This window comes from Zonotrichia albicollis, chromosome 12, assembly GCF_047830755.1.
Source record: "Zonotrichia albicollis isolate bZonAlb1 chromosome 12, bZonAlb1.hap1, whole genome shotgun sequence".
In the NCBI taxonomy this organism is placed as follows: Eukaryota; Metazoa; Chordata; class Aves; order Passeriformes; family Passerellidae; genus Zonotrichia; species Zonotrichia albicollis.
In genome coordinates, this window is record NC_133830.1 from 14,707,878 (window position 1) to 14,732,378 (window position 24,501).

Sequence of the window (24,501 nt, forward strand, 5' to 3'; positions counted from 1 at the left end):
GTTCTTTGGATTCCTCATGCAGATTAAGGAGTGTCCCTGTAGAGCTGAAACACAGCAGCAAAGCTTCTGGGGCGAATCAGATCCCATCTCCCTGCAGAGCACCAGCAATGGAAGAATAGCACTGGGCTGGCATTGCATCTTTGCTTTGCAGCCAGGAGCCTGGGGAAAGAAAGGATCCAGCTTGTCCACCTTTTAAAGGCTGCAAGGAGGGAAGGGAAGACCCACCAGAAGCTCACAGAAAACTGCCACCCATCTCCAGCTTTTCTTTCCGAGCGATAAACTCCTCTGATCTCTGCTGTGCAGAAAGCAGCATGTGGGGGATTCTGGTGCCAGCAGCACTTTTTGCTGGAAACCAGGATGTTTCTGTAATGAGGAAAGAAACATTCTTGAGTATGAAGTTATCAAACAACTTGACAAATTCAGATGCACTAAATCACCCAGTGTAAACATCTGTCTGGCCTGCTTTCGTGTGCCTACAGCGAGGGCGGCTTATCCGCCTCTTGGTGAGATGCAATATCTGTCCTCTGCTGCTATTTTTAGCTTGTATTTATTTGGAGGAGACTGGTACAATAATCTCATCAGGCCTGACTTGCCTTTAATTCCCCTTAAGACTGTTTGGGGAAGATGGGCAGTTAAAGCACTGCTGTGGTTGAAGGCCTTGTGCATGCTGTGATGTGAAAGCCCCATGTGTGGTTCCCTGTGAACACTGGAGCTGTTGTTCCCTGGATCGTTGGTGCTTGGCTGTATTAGTGACTTGCTTTCTGATGTTGGGGCAAATGACTTCACTTCTTCATTTCCTGTTTACTTTTTTTTTTTTCCCTACTGGCAAAATTGGCTGTTACTGAGTTTTCCTGGCCCTCATCTTGGGGTGTAGCAGAGAGAGACATGGCTGGGGTCTGTTAAAAAGCAGATATATTCAAGCAGAATCCCACTGACCTCACTCAGACTGCTCACATGTTTTAAATTAAGTGCATCCTTAAATATTTTCAGGAATTGGAGCTGGATTAGTTTAGGCTTGAATACATGAAGAAATGCATATGCATTTGGGACCAGAAGGGAACCTGAATGTTTTAAACCCATTAAATGTAGAAGTACAATATTGTGTGTTGGCTTAGGAGCAGGGAAACCAATTTTGAAGTCAGTATTCCCTGTTGCTGAGAGGAGGGGATGCACGGGAGGGGAGCAGAGCTCTTTGGAAAAAGGCAATCACCACCCTTCATGCAAGCAAACCTGGTTGCAGAGAAGGGCTTGGTGCAGACTCTGATGACCACTGATAGGACCTGAGGGAATGGCCTGAAGCTGAGTCAGAGGAGGTTTAGGTTGGATATCAGGAGAAGGTTCTTCCCCCAGACAGTGTTTGGGCACCAGAACACACTCCCCACAGCACCAAGCCTGACAGAGTTCAAGGAATGTTCAGAGAAGGCTCTCAGGGACATGGTGGGATTCTTGGCTTGTCCAGTACTGGGCCAGGAGTTGGAATCAAGGATCCCTGAGGGTCCTTTCCAGCTCAGGATATTCTACAATTTAAGTGTGTTTGCTTTGCATTTCCTGTCTCTGTGCCACGATGCACAGCTTAGGCAGGGAGCCCCACCTGTGGGAGCTGCGCCTTTATGGCTTCCCTGCTCCCCCCTTAGGACAGCATCATGGAGGTAGATTTGTAGTTCATACTGAAGGAAAACCTAAAGACAGATCCTTAGAAAGTTTCCTGCACCAAGATTTTTACCTACGTATTTTCCCATTGAGGACTCTGTTTCATGAAAAGACATTTTATTTGGGGGAAAACCTTTAGCTGTTTCTTTTGTTTGGCATCAAAGCCAGCTTAGAGGAGACTCTTTTTTTCTTTAATAGCAGCCAGCTGCATTAGCAGTCTTGAACCATGTTCTTCCTTCTGCTTTGAATATAAAGCCTATAGCAAGGGAAAATTAGTTTTTCGTCTTGGCAATAAAAAGTGTCTTCAGCTGCCAGTAGTGGAACTTGCCCATTTACTTGCAGGAGAAAGTTAAAATAAGCACTAATGAAGAAGAAGAAGAAGAAAAGCAAATCCAGCATTTCAGGTCTGTGTTCCCTAGTTCCTATGAATAGGCATATACTGCTTGCAGCAATTATAGTGATGGGCTGGAAATCCACTGGGTGTTGCTTGTGCAGGTATAAATTCTGCTGGCTGTGAGCCACTTCTATCAGTTTATCTGCTGCAGTGAAATGGTTTAAAATTCACTTCTGGATCCTGAGGCAATGCTCGTGTCCTTGCTTTGGCTTTTACATGTAACAGCAGAGTGTGCTTTGGCTTTTCTTTTCTTTAAAAAAAGAAAAGTGAAGAAAAGAAGAAGAGGAAGAGAAGAAAGTATTTCATTTGCTCCAGGAAGGCTCTCCTGCAAACCTGAATGGAATATAATAAATGCCACTTGGGTCTCCAGCTATAAAAGAGAGCTTCTCCTGTTGATGGATTTAATGCCTTGTTCAGGGGCTAATTCTGCACGAGCCCTGCAGTGCCCACAGCCAACATCCCAGAGGCCAGGCAGCCTCTTTTCTGAGCCAGCCACCACTGGGAAATGGGTGGCTCTCCTGAGATTTGCTCTCTTGCATGAGCTCTTCATGGCCTCCAGTCACAGATCACAGCGCTTTTGGGTTTTGGCTGGTTCTTAAAGGATGTCCCGGGCAGGCTGAGCAGACACAGAGTCTGTGGTTTTCTCTCTTCCTGAGTTCAAGTCCTGTAAAGTGGGAGTCCGGGAAAGAAATCAGCCTTTGTAAACTTTTAGTTCACAACTGTTGCTGGGTCTTGTATCTGTCTGCTCGTCCCAGTGCCTGTCATCACACAGCTGCCACAACCCTGTATTTATCTTGCTCCTTTTCTTTCTTCCTCAGTCCCTGGGCTTTCCCCCCTCTCCATAGTCTGCCTTGCTGCTGATTTCTGCTCCTTTTCTTCTCTCCCCTTTGGTCTCTCCTTTACTCTGCACTTCTTTTTTCTTGCCTGTACATTTGTTCACCACCTGTGCTTGCCCAGGCTTGTGGCAAGAGCAGAGCAGCCTTCCCTTGGCTCCCTTGAAACCTCCCAGGGGCATTCCCGGCGTCTGCAGGAGGGAAGCGAGCCATGAGACAGAAACGTGCTGTGCTCCTGTGTTCAGAGCACAGCAAAAAACCTCAAAGACCTGTTCAGAAAACAAAATTCAAACTCGTCTTTCCTTTGAGTTTTAATTTCCCAAGCAGTGCTGGATATCCTGGGATTTCCCACAGAGCTGGCCTGGTTGCATTGCCACCCATTTGGGGAGTGGGGATAGATGCTGGGCACAGGGACACCAGGGAGCAAAGCTGCTGAGCCCAGGGGTGCTGTGGCTTCAGGGGGAATTTTGGCATCCACTCTTGCCTTCTTGGGGTGCATAGAGTTGGAACTAATGGTCTGCTGAGCTGCCCTTTTTTTCCTGAGAGCTACTCTGTTGGGCTGTGATCCAGCTGCAGCGCCCTGCCCAGCAAACCCAGGGGGGATTGGGAGCATCCATTTCTGCCCCAGGTCTGTGTCTGCATGGTTAAGACTTTGTTCAAAAGAATCCCATGTGTGTGCATGAAGGAATGAACATAAAACCATTTTCTCTGCCATTTTCCTGCATCCTCACCTCCCTACTTAGTGTTTCCAAAGATATCTTTGCATCTGCTCACAGACCATCTCAGGAGTGATTTTTGGAGATGAACAGGCTTTGCTGCTTCTACATCAACTAAAGTTCCCTGTGGCATCCTGGATTTGTTTAAACCTGAAGTTCCAGAAGGGCAAAACTGTGGGAGAAGGCTGTTGAAACATGTACAAACTGGCAAGGAAAACATACTCCATCTTACTGAGAAGACCAAAGGTTTCCTATGTCTTAGAATTATCCCTCACTTTTGTAAGGGTTTGAGTGCAGACTCGGAACCCTAACTTGAGAAATTCATGTCTCTTAGTTATTTTATTTATAAAGAGCAGAAGCTTCTGTGTCATGCTAAATAATTTTTGACCTTTGAAAATTAGAAGTTGAGATGTGATCCAGCCCTGTAGTTACAGTACTGAACTTGGGATTAAACTTGGATTTTTCATAGATATTCAGGTATTAAATCTTTTGCTATGTGCATGTGCAGTTTGTAGGAAGGTTTGCAAAACAAGGTAATACACAATCTGGTGCGGTATTTGGTCAGAAAGCAGCCCTACAATTCTCCTTTAAGTATGGATGAGTCATGGCTTCTGTAAACTTAGGAAAAATTAATTCTGATTGTAAACTGAAATATCTATCTAAGAAATGGGAATTTTTTGTTATCTGGAACCTCATGTCAAAAGGCAAACACTGTACCAGTTTTGGCCAGTGGCTGCTCAAAGAAAACATGGAGCAGAGCAGCATGTGAGCCTGCAGAGCTGCTACTGTCCCTGGCAGGCAATGAAGATTTCTCTTTCAGGAGAAAAGTTTTGATAGCCAACAGCTTCTAAGGTTTTCATAGTACCTATGCCAAACCTTAATTGGTTGTTTTAATCAAGTGCCTCTTGGTTTTTGGCTTCGTGAAGTTTCTTGTTAAGTATAAGAATTTCCCAGTGATCTGACTTGATCTTTGGAGATGAGAGTATATATTTTTATGCATGTGTGTATATATATATGTGTGTGTATATATATATAAACACATGAATACATATGCTGCTTAATGTTGTCTTTTTCTGTCTCAGAAAGTCTTGCACTGAGATGCATGGCGTGTAGAGGCATTAAAAACACCCATGGATATCTCTTGTTGGTTTTGGAAGGTTTTTATAGCAACATATCTAATTCACATTACCTTGAGCCTCCTCCAAAAGGGCTAATGCAAAATGTCAGTGGAAGAAACCACTAATGCTCTTCAGCTCTTGCAGGGATTTGATGAGGTAAAGGGCCTTCTTTTTCACATATCATCTTTGCCTTAGCTGTGTGTTTCCTGTTAAACACATGGGGTGTATTCTCAACAGATGGAAGTTAAAAACCAAGAAATCACCCCCAGTGCTGCCTTATGAATGTCATTATGACTTTTCACAAGGGCATGTAGTGACAGGACAAGGGGAATGGCTTTCAGAAACCTGGTCTGATGGAAGGTTCCCTGCCCGTACCAGAGGTTGGAACAAGATGATCTTGAAGGTCCCCTCGAACTCAAACCATTCTGTGATTATGAATCTTGTGATTTTTTTCAGTGGTTGGTCTCTGGAAGGGCAGAAGGTGTGGGTCTGGCCCTTCTCTTTTGCTCAAACTCCTCTCTCTGAAAGCTAGCCTGTTTCTAACCAGTGAAATGAGGGAGGTCAAAACTGGAATAGAACTGTGTGATGGTGACAAGGCAATAACTGTAACTGTGTTTGCATGTTAGAAACCATGGCCAAAACTCAAATTATTGCCCACAGCATTACCCTGGCTGCTTGGCTGGGCACACAGTGTGTCAGCTGAATTGAAGAGCAGGCAAAGATGTGTTGTGAGGTGATGTGACAGCTGTAATGGCTGTAGATGGGGAAACCCTTGAGAAAGCTGGTACACTGTATGTGTGTGGTCTCCTCAATGTGCCTTTCTCATGTGGATGGGTGTACAAACAATCAGTTTGAACTCCAGGGTCAGCTTAAAGGTCTTGTGATGACCCAGTCTGTGTTGAGCTGCAGGAGGAATTGGTTCAGATTATGTCTGGAGGGGAGGCAAAATAATCCCAAAGGATTTTTAATGGTGGTGGCTTGGAGTTTTATACCTAGTTTGTCTTCTGGAGGAAAAATCTGGGGGTTTCCATAAAACCCCCATTTTGATAGCAAATATTTAATTTATTACTGGAAATTGGGCCATGAACTTTTGAGGCTGGGGAAAACACTAATTTCTGCATCTTTCTGAATAATCATGACTGCCTCTCTGAGGTTATCTCAAAATTGTGCTTTTCTTTGTCCATAATCTGGACATTTCCCTTCATCCTTTCTGGAAATCAGCCTCCTATGATGCACTGCACTTTCTGCTGGAGGGCTTAGGTCCACACAACCCTCCACTTCATTGATAATAGCCATGATTTTCGAGCTAGATGAGTTCTTGATTAAATTAAAAGGGATGCCTGTACTCGACTGGATGTTAGCTATTTGCTTCCAAGGGTAATTAGTCATGGGTTTAAATAGAGGGAAATAATTGATGTACACATAGAGTGGAAGCACTTTTCTGCCATTATGGTCTGAAAACATATTTATTTGTTCATTCTGTCTGAATGTGAAGTAGCTCTTCTGTTAGCATGGATAAATGAGTAGGCATTTTTACGTAAGATTGTTCTGGGTCTTATTAGAAGTTATTTTTTAATTTCAGGAAGAGTGGGTAAGAGCAAATTACTTGAATTGTTCATACTCAGAAAAGGAAAACAAAGGTAGTTTCCTGAAGAGTTAAAATGTATTGCTGACATAGTGGTTTTGGCATTGACATCATGTGGCAAGTGTATCCTGTATTTGCTTTAACAAAAATCTGTAGTTGAGAAGGGTTGTTCAGGATTTCCATATGGGAGGTGGAAGACATGCTGGTATCATCAGCCAAAAGCACAAGAAGGATCTTCTCCCTGTCTTCCAAGTCCTTTTTTTCCACTGACCCTGTAGTTCAGGTGCCCTATCTTTCTTCTCTTCTTCCAATTGACCCAGCTTGGTCAGTTGTGTGATGACATCCTCAGTCTCACCCCTTTTATGCTTCCCTGGGATCACCCTCCATCCCCTTGCAGCACCCATGAGGTGCAGCCTCTCCTGACTCAGGTTGTTGCCATCTGTCCTCCAAGGAAGGAGGATCTTGATTCTCTCTCCAGTTCTGTGTTCAACTTTTCACCTAGCTTTCCTTGATGAGTTTTTGCAGGAAGGAAAGACCTCACACTCAGGATACACACCACTGCTTGTTGGAGGATATGGTGTCTTAGGGAAAAAAGCAGCTGAAAAACTGGACTGAAGTCTGAACTAAAGGTCCTTCAAGGAAAGACGGGACCCAATCCAAGGCTCCCACATTCTGTGCAAGAGCCTGAGCCACCAGCCACTAAAGAATAGAAAATCCTTTTGTTTGCTGCTTTGGCTCATCTGATTTTGACTGAAATCCACAGATTTCTGGCTGACTTACACTGTATTTCTGTATTAGTTTTATGAGGAAGCTGTTGGGTGAAAAATATCATCTATGTGTCGATAGAAGTCATAGCATCGCTTCCTACTGTGTTCTAAATCTGACAGGAGTTCCATCTTGCTACTGTATGTAGGAATTTCCCCTGCTGCCTGTGCAAATGCCAGGCTGCCACTTCTTTCATGTCTCTTCCTGGGCTAGGGAAATGCCTTCTTGGAAACCTGCACTGTTAGCTAAGCTGACAAAGGTTTTATTTAACATGAGGCAGAACTAATACGCTTTAAAGAAAGCTGCCATGCCGTTAATTGTCACTCTGGTTTGTGTCAGATGCTTGCAAGAAGCGTGCTTGGTTCCTCCACAAACACAACAGCATCTTTCACTCTTAGTGAATAATGTGTTCCAGATGTTCCACCCTGTGAGAATTTCTTGCACCCACTGCAATGCCAAGAGAAAAATAAAGCAGTTCAACTTATTTAACCCAGATCTCAGACTGTCTGTCTGCATCATCTAACTCCATCAAGCTGATGGAACACATGGAATGGATGGAAACCATGTGGTTTCTGTAGACTCCTGCGTTTCATGTTGGTTAACAAACGTAGCATTCGTTTACCCAAGGCCATAACAGGCCTGAGCCTAAACCCAGTGTATTCCTGGCAGGTTCTTTGTATCTTCCCCAAACCATCAGTCCTCAGGCCTGGAGCCCTGCCAGCCCGCCTGTTTTTATTCATGTTATCAGCTTGAGGACTCTCTCATTTACCTTTTTCATAGGCCAGACAGAAATAGTGCCTAAGCTACCCTTAAAAATTTAAATGGACTGCAATCCTCCTCTGCCTAAATATTTTGTGAATGGCATTGGGACCTCTTGTGTTCATGGCTGTAGCTCAAATACTCATTGTAGCATTTCCAGGCAGACAAAAAACTTGGGGCTTATAGCAGGGTTTCAGAGATCTCCACTCAGGATGGGCAGCCCTTCCCAGGCTGCCTTGTTGAATTAAATGCCAGGTGGGAACCTTCCACCACTGAGTGGTGATGGGAACTACTCAAGTGGATCATTGCACGGAAGGGCAAGAAAACCACTTGTGACTCTTGGTGCACTACAAAGCCCAGGATGTTCCAGCTGAGCGTGTTCGAAGGGGTGAGATGTCTGTATTTAGCCCAGGAGCTCTCCATAAGAGGCACAGCTTTGTGGTTTAGGTGTTGGGACATGACTTACAGACATAGTGACACACAGCCCAGGTAATCCCGCTCCTGTGGTGTGGGAATCACATGGACTTGGTTTTCCCTTACACAAAATGGATGTGAGAGTTCCTGACCATGCAGACTCTTGAGAGGATCTTATTACAAGGATGGAGGTTTTGTGTTGCTGTGAGAAAGAAGGAATTGGTGTGAGGATGTGAACATCATAGTCTGGCAAGAAAGTGGAGAGTCCTAAAGTCTGGAAAATAACTTGAAAAATCCCTGGTGGGTATCCAGAAGTCCCTTTTCTGAACAGAATAATCTAAAGTTTGAATGGGTAATTTAGGGGAAGCCTGTCTCAGGTGCAAGGCTCCAGAGCTGTCTGGGTCAGAGATACTGACTTTGCAATTACTGCTGTGCTCCCTCAGGGCACCAAGGCTGTATCTTGCCCTGCAGTGAGAAGTGGTGTGAGCTGGCAGGAGCTCTGGTGGGCAGTTGGTGTGTGAGGAGGGCTGCACTGATGGAAGGATTTTCCCAGGAGCCCCCAAAACAGGGCTTAGTCACACAGAAAGTGACACTTTCTTTACAGATGTACATGGGACCTCTTTTTTCAGTGGCCACACCGTTGGGAGAAATTCTGTTTCTTACTGAAAGCTCAGTGTCACTTGAAAATATCAGGAGTATGACTGACCTACTTTTTATGCTTCCCAAAAGATTCTGATATTCCCTTGTCCCACCTGGACTTCACTGTGGGATCCATCATCTGATTTCAGGGAGGCGCTGAGTCTCTGTTTTTATTGTGCCAGGTACCTCAGATGTTATGGGGATGTGTTGCTGGCATGCTGACTTTGTGCTCCCTTCCAAACCTCCCAAATGTCAGAGCAGCAGCTCCACTCTGTCCTCTCTTAGGGCAGAGGAGAGGCCATCAAAGTACTTTCATCCTCCCATCTAAGAAAGAAACTGTGCAGAAGATGTATCTGGTCACCCATGTCCCCATGAGTGCCTCTGCCAGTGCCATGCTGTACAGAATTACAAGCAAATCTTTTGGAATATTAATCTGTACACCATGGCTTTCTGAGGTCTATTGAGGCTGGAGGACACTGATGTTCTCTAAGCCCTTTCAGAAATGCCTTCCTTCCTTTGAGAAAGGAAGATGCAGTGCCAAAGATGCAGAACCAAAGCAGCATGCAAGAACAATTATTAAATGTTGTTAATTAGGATGTGTGAAGATGGTCCCTCTCCCCTTTTCCTTTGAAGCATGAAAGCCCAGAGGGAGCCTTTATTAAAGTCAACAAAGAAATCTCAAAGGGAAAAATTCCCTTCTTTAATGTGGTCACACACATCATCTCCCGCCTGGTGTGACCTGACATGTGAATGTGATTAGGGCTGTGTCACACTGGGGCACAGGCACACTGTGCCCCGAGCCACAGAGAGGAGGGAAGGAGTCCACACAGCTGGTCTCACATCCAGCTGCTGGGATCCTGTTGCTGCTGATGCCAGAAATGCAGCATCTGTAGATTGCTTTTGATGGATCTTTTGTTAGCTACTTTTGATTTAGCGTGTTCTCTTTCCAAAGCAACCTCAGATAAAAGTGAGCTGCAGGGTCCAGGCTAGCAGCTGGATAGTCCTTCCTGGACTGTCCTGCCAGAGGGATGGATGTTGCATTAGTCCCCAGATAAGTTTTGTTTGTGTGTTTGAAAACAAACTGGAGCCTCACAGCAACCTGATTATGGTGGTGCTGGCGGGCTCAGGGAAGCCCATCAGAAATAGCAGAGATCCTGCTGTACTTTGGGAATTGGGGTAGCAACCTCCAGGTTCAGCTTGGTTACGTAACAAGCAGTCACAGCATTGCTTCCCACTCAAATTCCCAAATAGCATCCATTTGTAGGCATGAATACTTTGTCCTCTTTAATCCCAAATGTCAAAGACAGGATTTGAGAAGTGCTTCAAAATTTTAGCTTTCTTCCTAAAACCTCACAGGGAGAGGTGGGGTCTGGTGAGCTCTGATCCATAGGATCAAACACAATGGGGTCTTGCACTGGAGCTGTATTTGCTGCTGGATGCAGGTGATGAAGACAGGGCACAGTGTATTGCATTCTACTTTTATTGTATGAAAATAGGAGATAAACGTGAGGAAAGATGTCCTTTCCTCTGTGTGCTGGTGAGAGCAAGGCTTGGTGACTTCTCAGGAAAGCTTTGGTAATCATAGAGATAAAACAGGGTTGGGCCAATATAAAACTCATCAATTGGAGAATCTGTAGCTTCATGGTCTCTTCAGGAACATTGCTGGTTGTTGTATCAGAAATGTTTTGCCTGAAGAAAATAGTGCAAGATGTTCTGTTCTTGTCTTGCTCTGTGCCATTTCTTTGGTTTGGTCTGACCATATTTTATCTAGATAATTTTAATTTATATATTAATATAGATAATATACTAATATTATATATATATATGTAGACAATATATATGTAGATAATATATATGTAGATAATATATATATTAATTTAGATAACAAATGAGGGTTTCCTCCTCCCCCCATTATTAATTAAGAAATGGGTCAGCACCCTCACTGAGCTCTTCTACAGCTGATATTGCCAACCACATCCTTCTCCATGTCCCAGAGCTAGGCCATGGGCTTGGATTTTTCCAACCAAAATTCTTTCTCCCTTTCTTTTCTAAAGAAGAAAATAAATAATATTTTTTTTTAAAAAAGTCAAATGAAAACAAAACAGTTTCCAAAGAGAAGCATCCAGACACTTCCTTCTGATACCCAGATAGCTTGGCACGTCCATCTAATCTTCTGCCTTGGCTGCTGGGCTGGCTGGCCACATCTGAAAGAAGGAGGATCAGCCAGCAGGCAGGGCCTGGATCCATGAGCAACGTTGGTGGCAAGGAGGCCTTGGCAGTGGGTTCCTCCCTCAGAGCCGCCTCTTTCCCCTGCTGGAGGCTCCAATTGTTGGGCCATGGCACACGAGGCTCCCCCGAGCCCGACCAGCCCTACGGGAGCCGGCTCCGTGCTGTGAGCAGACAATGCAATTAGCTGGGTTTCACAATGTGCCACTTTGGGTGACCTTTCCAGGGAAAATAATTAGAGGGAGACCATGTCTGCTGTTGATAATTGGCTTCATTAGCTCTGAGGTTAATTTCAGAGCTGTGCCCAGGAAGCAACAGAAGAGGCTCAGGGGAGGCTGCCCAGTTAATTACTTATGAAATAAAAAAGTCCATAGGCTTTGTCCTTGTGTGCATGTTTGAGGGAGTCCACAGGGCAGCCTGGGCCAATGGGAGGTTGGGCTCTTCTCCTGCTATCACAGTCATGGTGGGATCAAACAGCCTCTCAGAATGGGAAGTTTCCAACCCCTTGGTACTGGCTTGCCTGACTGTTAGGGAATTTGAAACCTGAGGTCTGGATTTGCAAGGGCCCACATGGTTGCCCAAGCTGGAGTTGGAGGACAGGACTGGCTGCAGCACAGGCTCCCATTTCTCAGATCTTGAGGTACAAAATGGACATCCCCTGTGGAGACCTGTTCTTTATCATGGCACTGAGGGTTCAGAGAATGGGAGAAAGATAGGCAGGAGGAGAAACACTGTGGGGAGCAGAGCCACAAACCCTCTCCAGGCTACATTTGATCTGGAACCACAGACACAAGTGCCACTTTCTTTTTGTCACCAGGGCTCTCCTTGCATTGCCCAGGAGGTTTATCTCCCTGTCTACACAGGCAATTAGAGCCCAAACCTGAAACTACGCAGGCTTTGACTTCCTCTCACCAAAGATAAACTGACTCCCAGTGGCTTTGGTGGGAGTCCCCAAACCTGGGGAGAGGCACAGCCTCAGTGTTTTCCCTCATAGCAGCCTCCGAGCAGAAACCGTTTTTTCAGGCAGGAGAGTGAAAAAGGCTGGGATATGAGCACTTGGGAATACATTCCCACAGCAAGCAGTTGGGCAGGAAAGAAGTGACCAGGTCAGAGGAAAAGCATATAAACAACCCAGAGAGAGAATCTTCTTGACTGCCAGTTTGTTTACATCTTGCGGAAGAGAGCGTCCCAAGCCGTGCGCATCTCTGGCTAAATACGACACAGAGTTCCCATCCTTTCCAGTGATAATGAGGGGAGAGCACTCCCAGAAGTCACGTCTGTATTTCCTGCCCCAGTTTTGGCATAAGGAAGTACTGTAGGTTGTGCCCTAATAAAATGATCAAAGGGTCTTTTGTTTGCTTGGGTTTTCCTTTCCTTGGGCACACAGTTCCCTGGAAAAGCTTTCTGCAGTGTGGTGGGGACGGCGGAAAGGTGGGAAGTGTCTGGGATGTGTATGAGAGTCAGACCTTTCCTCTTGGCCTGAACAAACCCATTCCTGAGTGTGGCTGGACCTGGGGAGACTTTGTGGATTAAGGTTAAAAACTGCATCATCTGATAAAGACTAGGGCTTTTAAGAGTGCCAACAGAACTGGAGGTAGAGGTGCCAGACCACCCCATTGGAAACTGAGCATTTTTATGCTCATGAGATTTTAGGAAAATTCTGCTCATAATTTCCTGGTTTAGGGGCTAGTCTTTTGTCCCTTATTATCCCAAGTATTCAGATCAGCTCTTGGCACTCAGCTCCTCTCTATCCTGTCCTCTTCCAGCAGAAAGTGCATCCACCTGGTGATGGAAAAGAAATCATGCCTCAGTGGTTGTAAATGGCTGATCTCTGTAGCATACCTTAAGATTATGTTGGATTGTCCCAACTTGAAGTTTCTCCAAATTTGTGTTTGGAGTCCAATTTTACCTTTATCAGTGATTGCAGCTGAGCAAATGCACATAATGTACTTCTGTGGACCCCTTGGTGTGCACATGTTATGTGAGAGCATTAGTTCAGTTTAACACTCACTAGAATGTTCTTCCCCTTGTGAAAAACATCACTAAAATTCAGCATGTTTAGGAATAGTGAAGTCCAGCAAGATTTATTTGAGATGCCTGTGCTCCATGTCCAACTGGTCTAGATCCATGGAACTTGAAGGAGCCTCACTAATTTCCATGAGCTGGGTGTACCGCAATAATCTGCAGCTCATACCTCATAAAAGGTCTCAGAGCCATTAAAAAAATGTTGCTTTCTGTTTCATGCTATAAGATCTCTTTTTCCCCCCTAAAGCTCTTACAGTGACACATGTTCATTTGTTTGCAAACTGGTTCTGGTTTTTGCAAGTGTGTTCCTGGTTAACATTTTCTCAGCAGTTGAGAGGATTTGCACCAAAGGTTTGGTCGCTGCAGTTGGGAGGGTGGGTGGCTGGTGAGATCACATGCCCTTGTTTCTGCTCCATGAATCAAAGCCTTAAAGCTCAGAGTTGAAGGTCCAAGAAAAAGAAATTAATAAGTAACAGGCTTCTAGGAAAGATCTTTGGAGAACTAAGTGTTGGTCAAAATTAAGGACGTCTTGTGAAACATTTTCACAAATACCTGAATGTTTATTAATCATCTCAGGCTGTGAAGAGACAGAAGCTACCCCAGCACTTTAGTGATGCTCTTTGTGTATTTTTTAAGTTTTTCTACTGGCATTAGTGCAAGAATTGGTTCATTTGTAATTAGTGCTTTGAACACAGTCTTTTGTTCTAAATCACCCATTTCTTTTCTCCTTCTGAATCATGTCTCTAGCTTTATAACCTCTCCACACAGATGCAGCCTTATATCAATGTTTGGCTTCAGGCTAGTGATATTTCTCCACCAGAAAAATACCTGACAGGAACTCCCCAGTGGATTTGAAAATTAGGCTGTATTAAAAATAAGATTGTACTTGGTCATTCCTCCTATGCTGTCTTTGAGCAAGCATAAGGCTTTCTGCTCCTTCATCCATGTCATTTATAGATTTCCATAGTGCCAGAGAAGGCACATAGCATGTTGGAAAGGCAGATTATCCAGGATAAATCATATTGTGAGGGCTGCAGTGTTACAAGCATCTGGCTTTGGGAAGATTTGATCCTGGAATGAGGTTTTATGATGAAGGTTAAATGATCACTTGGAAATTATGGGAATGCTCTCCATTTATCTGGAGAACTGTGAGACTCCTCTAGCATACAGGAGATGTTTATTTGTCCTTTCCTGGGGCAACACTTCCCTCACTTTGCCCCTTCCCTTCTAGCATAGTTTAGCCTCACCAAGCAAGCCCCACACAAGCTGTTTGCTTGGGCCCCTCTGGTGGGGTGGGGGAGAGAACCAGAAGGGTGAAAGGGAGAAAACTGGTGCTGAGATAAAGACAGCAGTGGTCCTGAAATCAGTGACATCATCCAAGGGCTTGTTTTGAGGCAGAATTGCTGATTTCTTGGGTCATGGACACTGCTGGGTGCAGGGAGTTTGGAGTGAGCCGGTGTGGCCCTTGCCAGCCCCTGTTGTGTTTTTCCCAGCTGTGTTCAGACCTGTGCCCACCACAAGCCCCATCCCGCTAAACTGCCCTTCATGTGTGTTAATTTTCATTTCTGAGCAGAAGCAGGAAACCAGTCAGTGTGTGAAAAGAGGAGATAATGGCATGACCTGTCTGAGTTTGGAACCAAGGCCTGATTTGCAGTTTTGGGCCAGCTCTGTTTATTCTCTATTCACCTGAGCAAACGGGTTTTGGGTAAAGCACAACCTGTGTTTGCTGGGTAACACCAGTGAACAGAGAGCTCTGGGGCAGAGCTGGCAGCTGTGAGGGTGAGCTCACCTTCTCTGTGGGATTTTATTGTGCTTGGATGTGGCCTCAGAGAACCACCACAGTGCAAACACTGGCCAGGAGTAAACATCTGGAGGCCAGAGCTGTTGCTTGGTCTGTGTGTGCAGTATCTCACACAGAGAGGTCCCAGTCCAGGCGAGAAGTGTGTAGCAAATAATAACAAAAAGAAGAAAAGCATTTTTTTGGCGAACACAGCTAATTAGCCCATCATTCTTCTGTTCCCTGGAGATGACCTGACAGACTTGTCTTCAAAATCCAGTGATGATCCAAGAATGTAAATATTATTTTAGTCATCTTTAAAATCACTTGTTCAACTGTCAAGAATGGCAGTAGTGTGAGAGAGGCTATTCTTTCAATTACATTTCCATTTTCCTTTTCCTGTCTCATAATTTTTCGACCCACCTGTGTAGACTATTTCTCAGTACCTTTCTTTTTGTCAGCAGGTAACCTTGTCACTAGTGCTGGGAGGGGTTCTTTTCTTTTCTTCTTTCAAATAATTTTTAACGTCACTTTCTTTCTCCAAGCTCTGAGATGGAAGGTTGTGAAATCCTGTCATAATTCCAGAGCTCTGCACTTTCCTCACCCAGTATGACAGGCATGGTTGAGTAGTTTGCACCTGGCCCTGAGGGTCAGGGCACCTCGACCTATCTTAGGTCTTTCCTGTATTTACTGTGTGACCCCAAATGAGTCACACTGCAAAATGTGACTGGAAATTGCAGTAATGAGAATTTCTTAAGCCTTGGCTTGACTCTGCTGTGAGCTGGGGAGTTCTCACTGTTCTTGGGGAGAGCTCTGAGATTTCACACCTTGGACCTGCACTGGTGCCTGGTGTCCTGAGATTAGCACAGGGGATGGACACTGCTGTGCAAGAAACAGCTGCTTGCCGGGACCCTGTGTCATCAGGGCTTTCCTACCTCCACTGCCTGCCAGTGGGCTTTGAGTGGTATTAACAAAGCCCAAATCTTAAAAAAAAATGTAGTGAAACTCGCACAGGGTTTTGTGGAAGCCTCAGGTGCTCCACCAGGCTTGTTTGAGAGCCTCAGGCACAGGCTTTCCTCATCAGCTGCTGAACGCTGTGAGCAAATGGATGTCCAGGGCCTTCCCCACAGACATCTTCATTTTCTGCCACTGTCACCTGGTGAAGTGCCTGCTGGGCCAGGATGCACACAGTGACCATGGCAGTAAGAGGCAGTCATTTGAAGAAGTATCTGAAACTTTTAAGTGTATTACAGGAGGTGCAGAGGATGTTGAAGGCCCCCAGGGTCAGTCATCTTGTAAAACACATGGAAAAGTTGTCTTCATTTCATGAAGCCTCTGCTTTCACAATATGAGCTGTGGTTATTTAGCAAGTCAGCAGAATTTCATGCTCTTGTCTCCTTTGCGGGCACTAAACACAGGAACAATCTATGCAAGTAGTTAGTTCCCATTGTCCTGCCACTGCTCATTCCCAGGTACTGGTGCACAGAGCCACTCAGGCAAAACAACTGAAGTCCATCTAATCTCTAGTTAAAGCAAAAGCTCTGTAAAACACTCTCAGCTTTTCAGAGGTGTTGGAAGCTGAGCAGTTTTCACACCTCCTTGCAAAGCAGCCAGTGCTTCCTGCAGCCCCATTTCATCCCAGGGGTCTCCTCCACCTCAGGCTGTGATGAGATGAGGGAGAGCCATTTAATGTAAGGATGGAAGAAACTGCTGTGTTTCAGCTATGGACTTGAGTACACTGGAGTCCTTGGGTGCTAAGCTAGATAAGTCAGGTGCCAGCCTAGAAGTGCCAGTCCTGAGCACCTTTCTCCCTCTTCCTTTGGGCAGATAGTGCCAACACCAAAGTTGGACAGAGCAGGTCCAGGAGATGTTCTTTGGTGGGTTGATGTTGGAACCTTCACCTGTCCTCGCCCATTGAAGGGCCTTCAATCTTGCCCTTCCTTTCCCTCTGTGGGAGATCTCAGCCCCATCATTTCCAGCCCCTTTCCTCTACACACCACTTTCACAGTGGGATTCATTCATTTCCCCCATTTCCCCACTGCTCTGCTGTGTGATGCTTGTTGCTGTGCCATTTTGGGGACATGCTTTATCTTTGAAAACAATGTGACCTTGTGCAATCCCAAGCATTCAGATAGGATATTTGCTGCTTGATTTTCTTTAACATTGTGTTTTCTGGGAGAAAGAGTCATGAGATCAGGCTATGATGGCAAAGAATGGTTCTTTCCAAAGAATGCTAGTTTCCTTGGGAAAAGACACAGGACTCCCCATGTACAAACCATTTTTTCAGGCACATTAGGAGTAATGGCTGTCAGATGGATGCAGTGAGCAGGGCCAGTGCAATTAATTGGTGTACAACTGGAGGGAATTAGTTAAGTCAGGCTTTGATTCTGTCCTCTCAGAAGAAAACAGATGAGAAGACATGCCATTAGAGGAGATGAGTTGTCTTAATCACTAGTTTGACATTCCTGTTCTTTCTGTTGGACACCTTTTATCAGCAGAGATTTGGGTCTGGCTGAGGGTGCCAAACAGGCCCTGCATTACTCCTGAAGGAAAAGTCATGGCATGTTAGCTCATGGCTCAGAAACTTCCCAGCAAAACCACGCTGGTGTAACAAAACCCCAGTGTTTGGGGCAGCCTCAGCGTGTGGAGGCATTGCTTACTGTGGGGTAGGAGAGATGCTACGTGATTTTACTGCTCTAACCCCGTGGTGTGGTTGTGAGGGGACACTTGTGACGGAACATTTGGGAGGTGGACGTGCCAGTGGGCGTGTTGTGACTTAGCTCACAGTATCTGCTGAAGGCAGCGTGTATTTTCCTCCCCTGTGGATATATATATTTAAGTAGGCAGTAGTTCTGCGGTGTTGCTCACATCAGCCCACCAGCCCTACCTACCTCATGGATAGAAGAGTGTGACAAGGTCAGATTTTGGGGAAACAGCATCAGGGCCTCTGCCTGTTGTCCACCTGTGGGGTTGGGGATCCCATCTCCAAGATGGGTATTGGACACGAGGATTTCAGCCATCCTCATGGATCTGTGGCTCAGCTGCTCTTCTCTGAGCTGTCAACCAAGCCTAGCTCTGGCAGATCCTATGGATCTCAGTGTGCTTCTGGCTAAACTCACAGTGGCACAGAGATTTTTACCTGAGGAGAAATCCTTCATGTAAAAGTCATAAGTGGAGAAGCCACATTCAGCTGGAGGGGAGCCAACCTCAGAGCAGTTTTAATCCACTCATACAGGGGACAGCCCCAGTGCAGGGATTTTCTTGGTCCTTTTCTGTGATCCAATAGCTCAAAATAGATGTGAGTAGCTCCACTACCACTTTTATTAGAAAAGGGGGTATTTGGAAGGGCTGGGAAGAAAGGTGTGAGAGGCAATTACACACCCTGAGCTTGGAGCCCAGTCGTGACTTTTATGATCTCATTTCCTCATCCATACACAAACGCTTGGCCCAAGCCCAATCTCTGCAAATGAGCTTTGGTCACCACTGGTTTTAATTAGCAGGAACAGTCCTGTGCAGTGTTCCCAATAAGTTAATGACAAAGTATCAGTCTCAGTCTCTGGCAGTTTTCTCTTCTTCATCCTGCCAGAGGGCTTTTTCTGAGCCCCAAACCAGCCCCTTGATCTTTGCTTCCAGGAAACCTTTATAAAATTCAGACCAGATTCTTGAGCAAGAACCAAATGTTTCAGCCAGAAAGATTTCTTTTTTCCTTTTTCTTCTTTTTGTTTTTTCATTTTTACTTTTGGGAAGGATGAATGGAGGATGATTAAATCTGAACTGAATCTGAACAGATGATATTTTCAATGGCACGTTTAGCATTGCTCTGAGAAGGCTCCAATGGGCACAGCACTGCCATTGTTTTCTTAAAAACGTCACTCAGGCCAATGTGTTTAAACAGGTTTGGCTGTTACCTTCTTTCCTCATGTTTCACAAGTACAACCAGTGAGTCATGTGCAATATTATTTATTTGTATTCCAGCACAGCAGTGATGGGCTCTTGTGGGAGGCACTGCAGAAAGCCCAGTGAGGGAACAGCTTTGCTTTTAAAGAGGAACCCAGCAAAACACCCAAGGTGCTGGCTAAGATTGCCAACCCCCATCCTTAGAGCAGGGATGGAGGTGGCTGCCCTCCCATGGCATGTGCCACTGCACGGAGCTGATGTGGCTCCCTGTGGGGCACCATGGCCTTGTTGGCCATGCCAAAGAGGGGGCAGAGCTTCTCTGAGCCAAAGGACAGCCTGGTGCTGCTCAGTGCCCACCAGCAGTGGAGCCAGAGCCCAGGCACTGCTCTGAGCCCTGCTGGGTGCCTAGGGTGGGGGGTCACATACACAGACTCCTGTCTGAGTGTGCAGCTGGGTGAGTGAAGGAAGTCTGATGTACCTGGAGGTCTGTACCTTCATTTGAAAAGCCCCCAGTGTGTGGCACTGAGTGAGGGTAGTCTGTCCATTTGTGCTCTCTGATGAATGTACATCATCCCTGTGTGTGCAGATCATCCTGCGTGTCCCTCACCCAGCACCCAGTGTGACTGCCCAAAGATGCTTCTCTGCATTAAAGACTGTGCCTCTCCAGACCTTAGTTAACTTTTCGATTAATGCAGAATCATGAATTATTCATCAAACCACCAATGAGGCCATTAAGTTTCCCATCCTTTGAAGATACCGGTACCTATTCCTAATACAAGAGCAAAGGAGGAGGCTGCAGATCTAATTGCAGGCAACAAAGTGAGGAAGACTCCTCGTCTGCTGCTTTCCTAGTGAGCCTGAAAAGCCTCTCTTTTATAGAGGTGTCAATAGCAATTTCATTCTCTTTTCAGAGGAACAAGTGCCTTTAACCATTTAAACCCACTTAAACTAACGGCTTTTGTGCTTCGATTAGGGACACAATGCAGAGAAAAGCAGCCCCGCTTGGATGCAGGGTGCCCTGCTGGGGAAGGTCCAGCCTGTGGCCAGAGGGGTCGTGGGTGCTGCTCTGCCCTCCTGACCCACCGACCTCTCCCAGCTGGGACAAGCCTCTCCCTGCTGATCTGAGCTGGATGTGGGGCTGCACAAGGCTGCACCTTGTGACACAGCCATAAGCAGAGCCATCCCCTCTGAGTGACACCCTGCCTCATCCACCAGACACTTCCAAAAGCCCCCACATTGCTACATGCGGCCTGGCATCTCAGGAGGTTTTTTTCTCTCTGCTTTGCCTTCCCCTGCTGTCTTTGTCCTGCTCAAAATGCTCATGAAAATGGCCTTCTGGAGCCCATGGAGTCACTTTGCTGCAGAACTCAAGCCCCTGCCCAAGCATGGTGGCTCTCTTTGTTGCTCAAAATATTTCAAGAGCTCTGGACTAAGAGGATGACAGCAGAGTTAATAAATAATAAAACACATCAATAGTTCTGGGGGATTTTATAGCCACTCCTATCTCAAAATCTCAGAAGGTTTCACAAATGTTAATTTCTGGAGCCTTACGGATGCTCTTGACAGACTGAGTGGAAAAGAGCTGGGGCATTGCAGCAGAGCAAGAACCAGATCACAGCCTCTGCCCCCAGTGAACCTTTTGGGCCACAGCTCTGGGCAGTCTGCACTTGTACAAACATCCAGGGGTGCTGCTTTTTCCTCCCTGATTTTTATATGCACAGCACCATTTTGGTTGGATAGAAACAAAAGGGAAGCTGCTTCCTCTTGCTGAAATTTTTTCCAGCAACTTTTTGGTATAAATTGCCCAGAAGAGTGGTGGTGATACCCAGTAAGCCCTGGCTTGTATGTGTGTTGTAAACCATGTATTGAAGGGTGCATAGCACCACTGTCATATTATTTTGACATTAAAATGCAATAGTATTAAGTGATAGGGGAAGGAGATTGCCTGCACCAGACAATCTCATCCTTCAGGTAGAGTTAAACAAATTAATAGTTAAACAAGGAATTTATTGAGGCTTGAGGCTAGTTTGCTTTCACAGTCCTGCTATCAGGGATTATATTAAACCTGGTCCCAATTAACTCATGGCTGGAGTGAACTTGAGGAGGTTTTGCTGGGCAGGCTGAAGTACTACAGCTGTAGGAAAGCCTGGAGGAAGGCTCCCTGTCTTCCTTTCTACATGCTTTCAAGGTATTTGCAAGCTCACCGCATTGAAATGTATTTCTTTTGCCATTGCAGTGGCCTTGACTGACTTGGTGCTCAGCTTGGTCTGAGGAGGGAAGCAGATAGCAGCAACTGAAAACTAGAGTAAGAAGAAGTTGCCTTGTCTGAGTCTTTCAGGGGATAAAGTCCTGCTCAACAGGAAAGGGATGAAATGTGAGCAAAGAAACATTAGGATGTTTGGTAAAAGTGGAAAGACACATAGGATCTGTCTGCTTAGGAGCACACACAAATGCCTAAAACCCAGGGCTGCTTTTGGGGCATGTCTGTTTTCTTATGGTCATTTGCATTTCTTAAATATCTTCAGTTGAAACACACCTGATGTGCAGTGAATCTCTCCAGCTGTACCACGACTGGTGTGACCGCTTGGCACCAGGGTGAGCTCAGGGGAAGGGAAGGATTGTGGCAGAAAAGAGACCAGTGATGTTTTTCTCTTCATCCCATCTAAAATGGACTTTTTAGTCTTGGCACAAGGCAGCAGGGAAGAGAAGGGACAAAGCAAGGCTCAAAATGCATTTTTCTCTCTGGTCTGTGCTCGGGTAGCTCCTCTCTGATGGCTCCCCAGGACAAACTCTCTGTGCTGGCAGTCTCTGGTGAGGAAGATCACATCTCCTAGGTGAAGCCTTTTTCACCCTCTGAAGATTTAGTTGTTTTTGGACTGAAGGCCAAAAAATAAACCCCATGGAGACTTAGTTCCTCTTCTGTTTCCAGGAGCAAGGAGGGGAGGGAGTGATTTCCACTGCAGCAGCTGAGTACGTGACAATGGGACTGTTCATGGTCCATCCCAGGGCTGCCTTGCTTCACACTAAAAGTTGTACTAATTAATGATCTCTAAAAAATGTAAGTGGATTGAAATAATTTCAGAAAAATTATTCAAAAATACCCCATAGGTATTTAGCATCTGCACTTATCTGCTAGGCTGTAAAGTAGTGATTGTGGTTCAGGAGTGATGCTGGAAGCAGTTTCTGAACTGTGCTAAGATCTTTCCTGCCTAATACAAGCCCAAAGTGGCTACAGCTAAAGCAAAATGGTTATGTTGCTTTATAGAAAGGCTTCCCAAGTTCCTGAATAACAAGAGCAAAGGAGAATCCATTTGATTTAGGTTTGTTCTTTTTTTTTTTCTTTTTTTCAGCCTCAATTTTATTTTAACCCACCTTGGTGGGAGGTGGATTCATTTGGCAAACTTGTTGCTATTGGTGTTGATGCTAAATGCTGCAGCATCCTGGGGTTCAGAGAGGCACAGATGCAGCCCTGCCTCTGGGTTTTTACCAGCTTGTCTGAAAAAATGGGGAAGGCACAGCACAGAGCCACAAAAAGAGAGGAGAGCTACAGAAAAGAGACATCAAGGGTGGCTAAACATCCCCTGTTTAGCCAGGCAGAGAGAAGAAATTTGACTTCTGTGCACAAGTACCTGCACAGAGAGAAAGCACCAGATATGGAAAGGCTCCTTAATCTTGGGAGGTAAATCAGGGCGTGCATCCCTGGCTGGTGAAAAGAAGCAAAGAAAGTTCAACAGGGCTTGTGTTTTTGGCAGCAGGGACAGCAAGCCTTGAGGAAAAAATCACCCACAGCACAGGCTGCTTTGTCTCAAACACTCTAATAGTCCCCCTTTTGAGATAGGCGAATCAACAGAAGCCATTAATCTTAATGTTGGGGTAATTAAGCTTAATACAGGGCAACTGCATGAAAATGAATAGGCTGGGATGTATGGGAAGTCAGATGGGATAATTCTTTGTGGCTTTCCAGTATACAAACAAGCTTTGTAGTCCTAACATGAGCCCCAGAGGCTCTCTGTGTTTTACTGTGAAAAGATGCGGGTTTATTAACAGCAGATATCCTTCTAGACCACTTTCACAGAAGCTGGAGGATGTTGCTGGCATAGAAATGGCACTGGAGTTTCTTAGAGTGTTGGCAGATCCACTCCCACTTTCCCTTCTGCACCCAGAGCCTGCAGGATGTGAAGGGCCCCAGGTCGAAAGCTGCAGCCAAGGGCTGCTCTCACCCCAAGCGCGCTGGGCACTGGTGTTGGGGAGGGGATGGGCAGTGCCACACGTGTGTTCAGCAGCTGCCACCCGTGAAAGGTCAGCCCCCACGCTGCCATTTGCAGCAGGAGCCAACCAGAAAGATGTGTGCGGTGGAGGTGTCCCTGAGCAGGGAGGGAGGCAGCGCCAGGGCAGAGCACGGAGCAGACTCCACAGTGTAAATGTCACTGCCCATCCTCCTCTGCCCAGCCCTCCATGGCCCTGTGATGGAAACCTCAGCTTTATCAAGGGAAATGCATTTCTTTCTGTCTGCTTTCCCTGTTGCGACTGTGCTGTTTCTGATTTTATAGCCACATATTTATTTCATTAATTTTAAAATCACCATTAGTTTCAGCCCCTTTGTTGTGTTGAGTGACACAAGGGAGAAAATGTGAATTTGCTGCTCTCCCCAAACCTGGAACACATATAGCCAGGTGGCAGTTCAGGCTTGGCTTCTCATCTGGAAGCTGGAGCTGTGTTTCTAACAATACAGCACCCACCCAGCATGAAATTGTAATGGATCATGCCTTGCCCTAGGTCCTTGGCTTATCCTTGGCTGACACTGAATTAAAGGACATGATGTGTGGGACTCAGTAAATCCCTAACCTGCTGTCCCAGAGACAAATATTACCAAGTGCACCATGCTGACACACGAGATTAGTGGAAGAGGTGCCCTCAATGCCACAGGCAGAAATGGGTCAGCTCCTATTTGGAAAGCTCTCTACTTGAAGTGAGTAGCGATGCCGCCTGTAGGAATAAAAGGCCAAAAATCCTGTGTTTTCTGCCTTGCAGCCCTGCTGAGATTCACAGGCAGTGAGTTCTCAGCAGCTGAACAGGACCATTTTTGTGGTGGATATTAGATTTGTGAATGGTCTTTTATTAGAAATTAGGAAACAGTCTCTCTTAGGAGCTGCACTTAGCAACTGTAGAACTCCTTCCTATCACCAAAGTCCCTAAATTTCTATAAAGTGTATCAGCCAAAAATTTGTTTATTAAAGGCTTTACTGTAAACTTTTCAAATGCAATACCAGTGTCCTCACTGCTTCTAATAACTGAGTGCAGCAACAAGACAAATCCATCCCCCTTTCCCTCTTCCCTTTGCCCTAATCAAATCCTTTATTCATGCTTTTTCTGACATACCAGGTTTTCTGGCTGGTTCTGCAGTGACTAAGTAGCTGTACAGTAACAAAACAGTGCTGTCTTTGTTCTGGAAAAGTGGAGAAATGAGATGTCTAATCTCAAACTAAGGAAACTCACAAGTGAAAAGGAAGCCACGTGTATTCCAGCATGAGCTGGGTTGAATTTGCCAATGCTGCCTAGAAAGAGAGCAAAGAAAGAAAACAAACTCATTTGTTGTTTTGTTTTACTACCTCTTAACTGACCCAAAGCCCATCAGAGCTGATGGTGTTTTGCTGGTTAAACTGATGATACTCATCTGCCTCTCATACATTTGCCTTATTTTCT

At 45.6% G+C, this 24,501-nt stretch overlaps 1 long non-coding RNA gene across 4 annotated transcripts in view; it reads left to right on the top strand.

Moving 5' to 3' along the window:
- Positions 1–24,501, top strand: part of LOC113459080 (uncharacterized) — a 187,872-nt gene that overhangs the window by 101,471 nt on the left and 61,900 nt on the right. For 3 of the 4 annotated variants that reach the window (XR_012582249.1, XR_012582248.1, XR_012582250.1), the window contains exon 3: positions 1–503. This is a non-coding gene — a long non-coding RNA (uncharacterized LOC113459080). The other variant, XR_012582247.1, reaches the window with a different exon arrangement.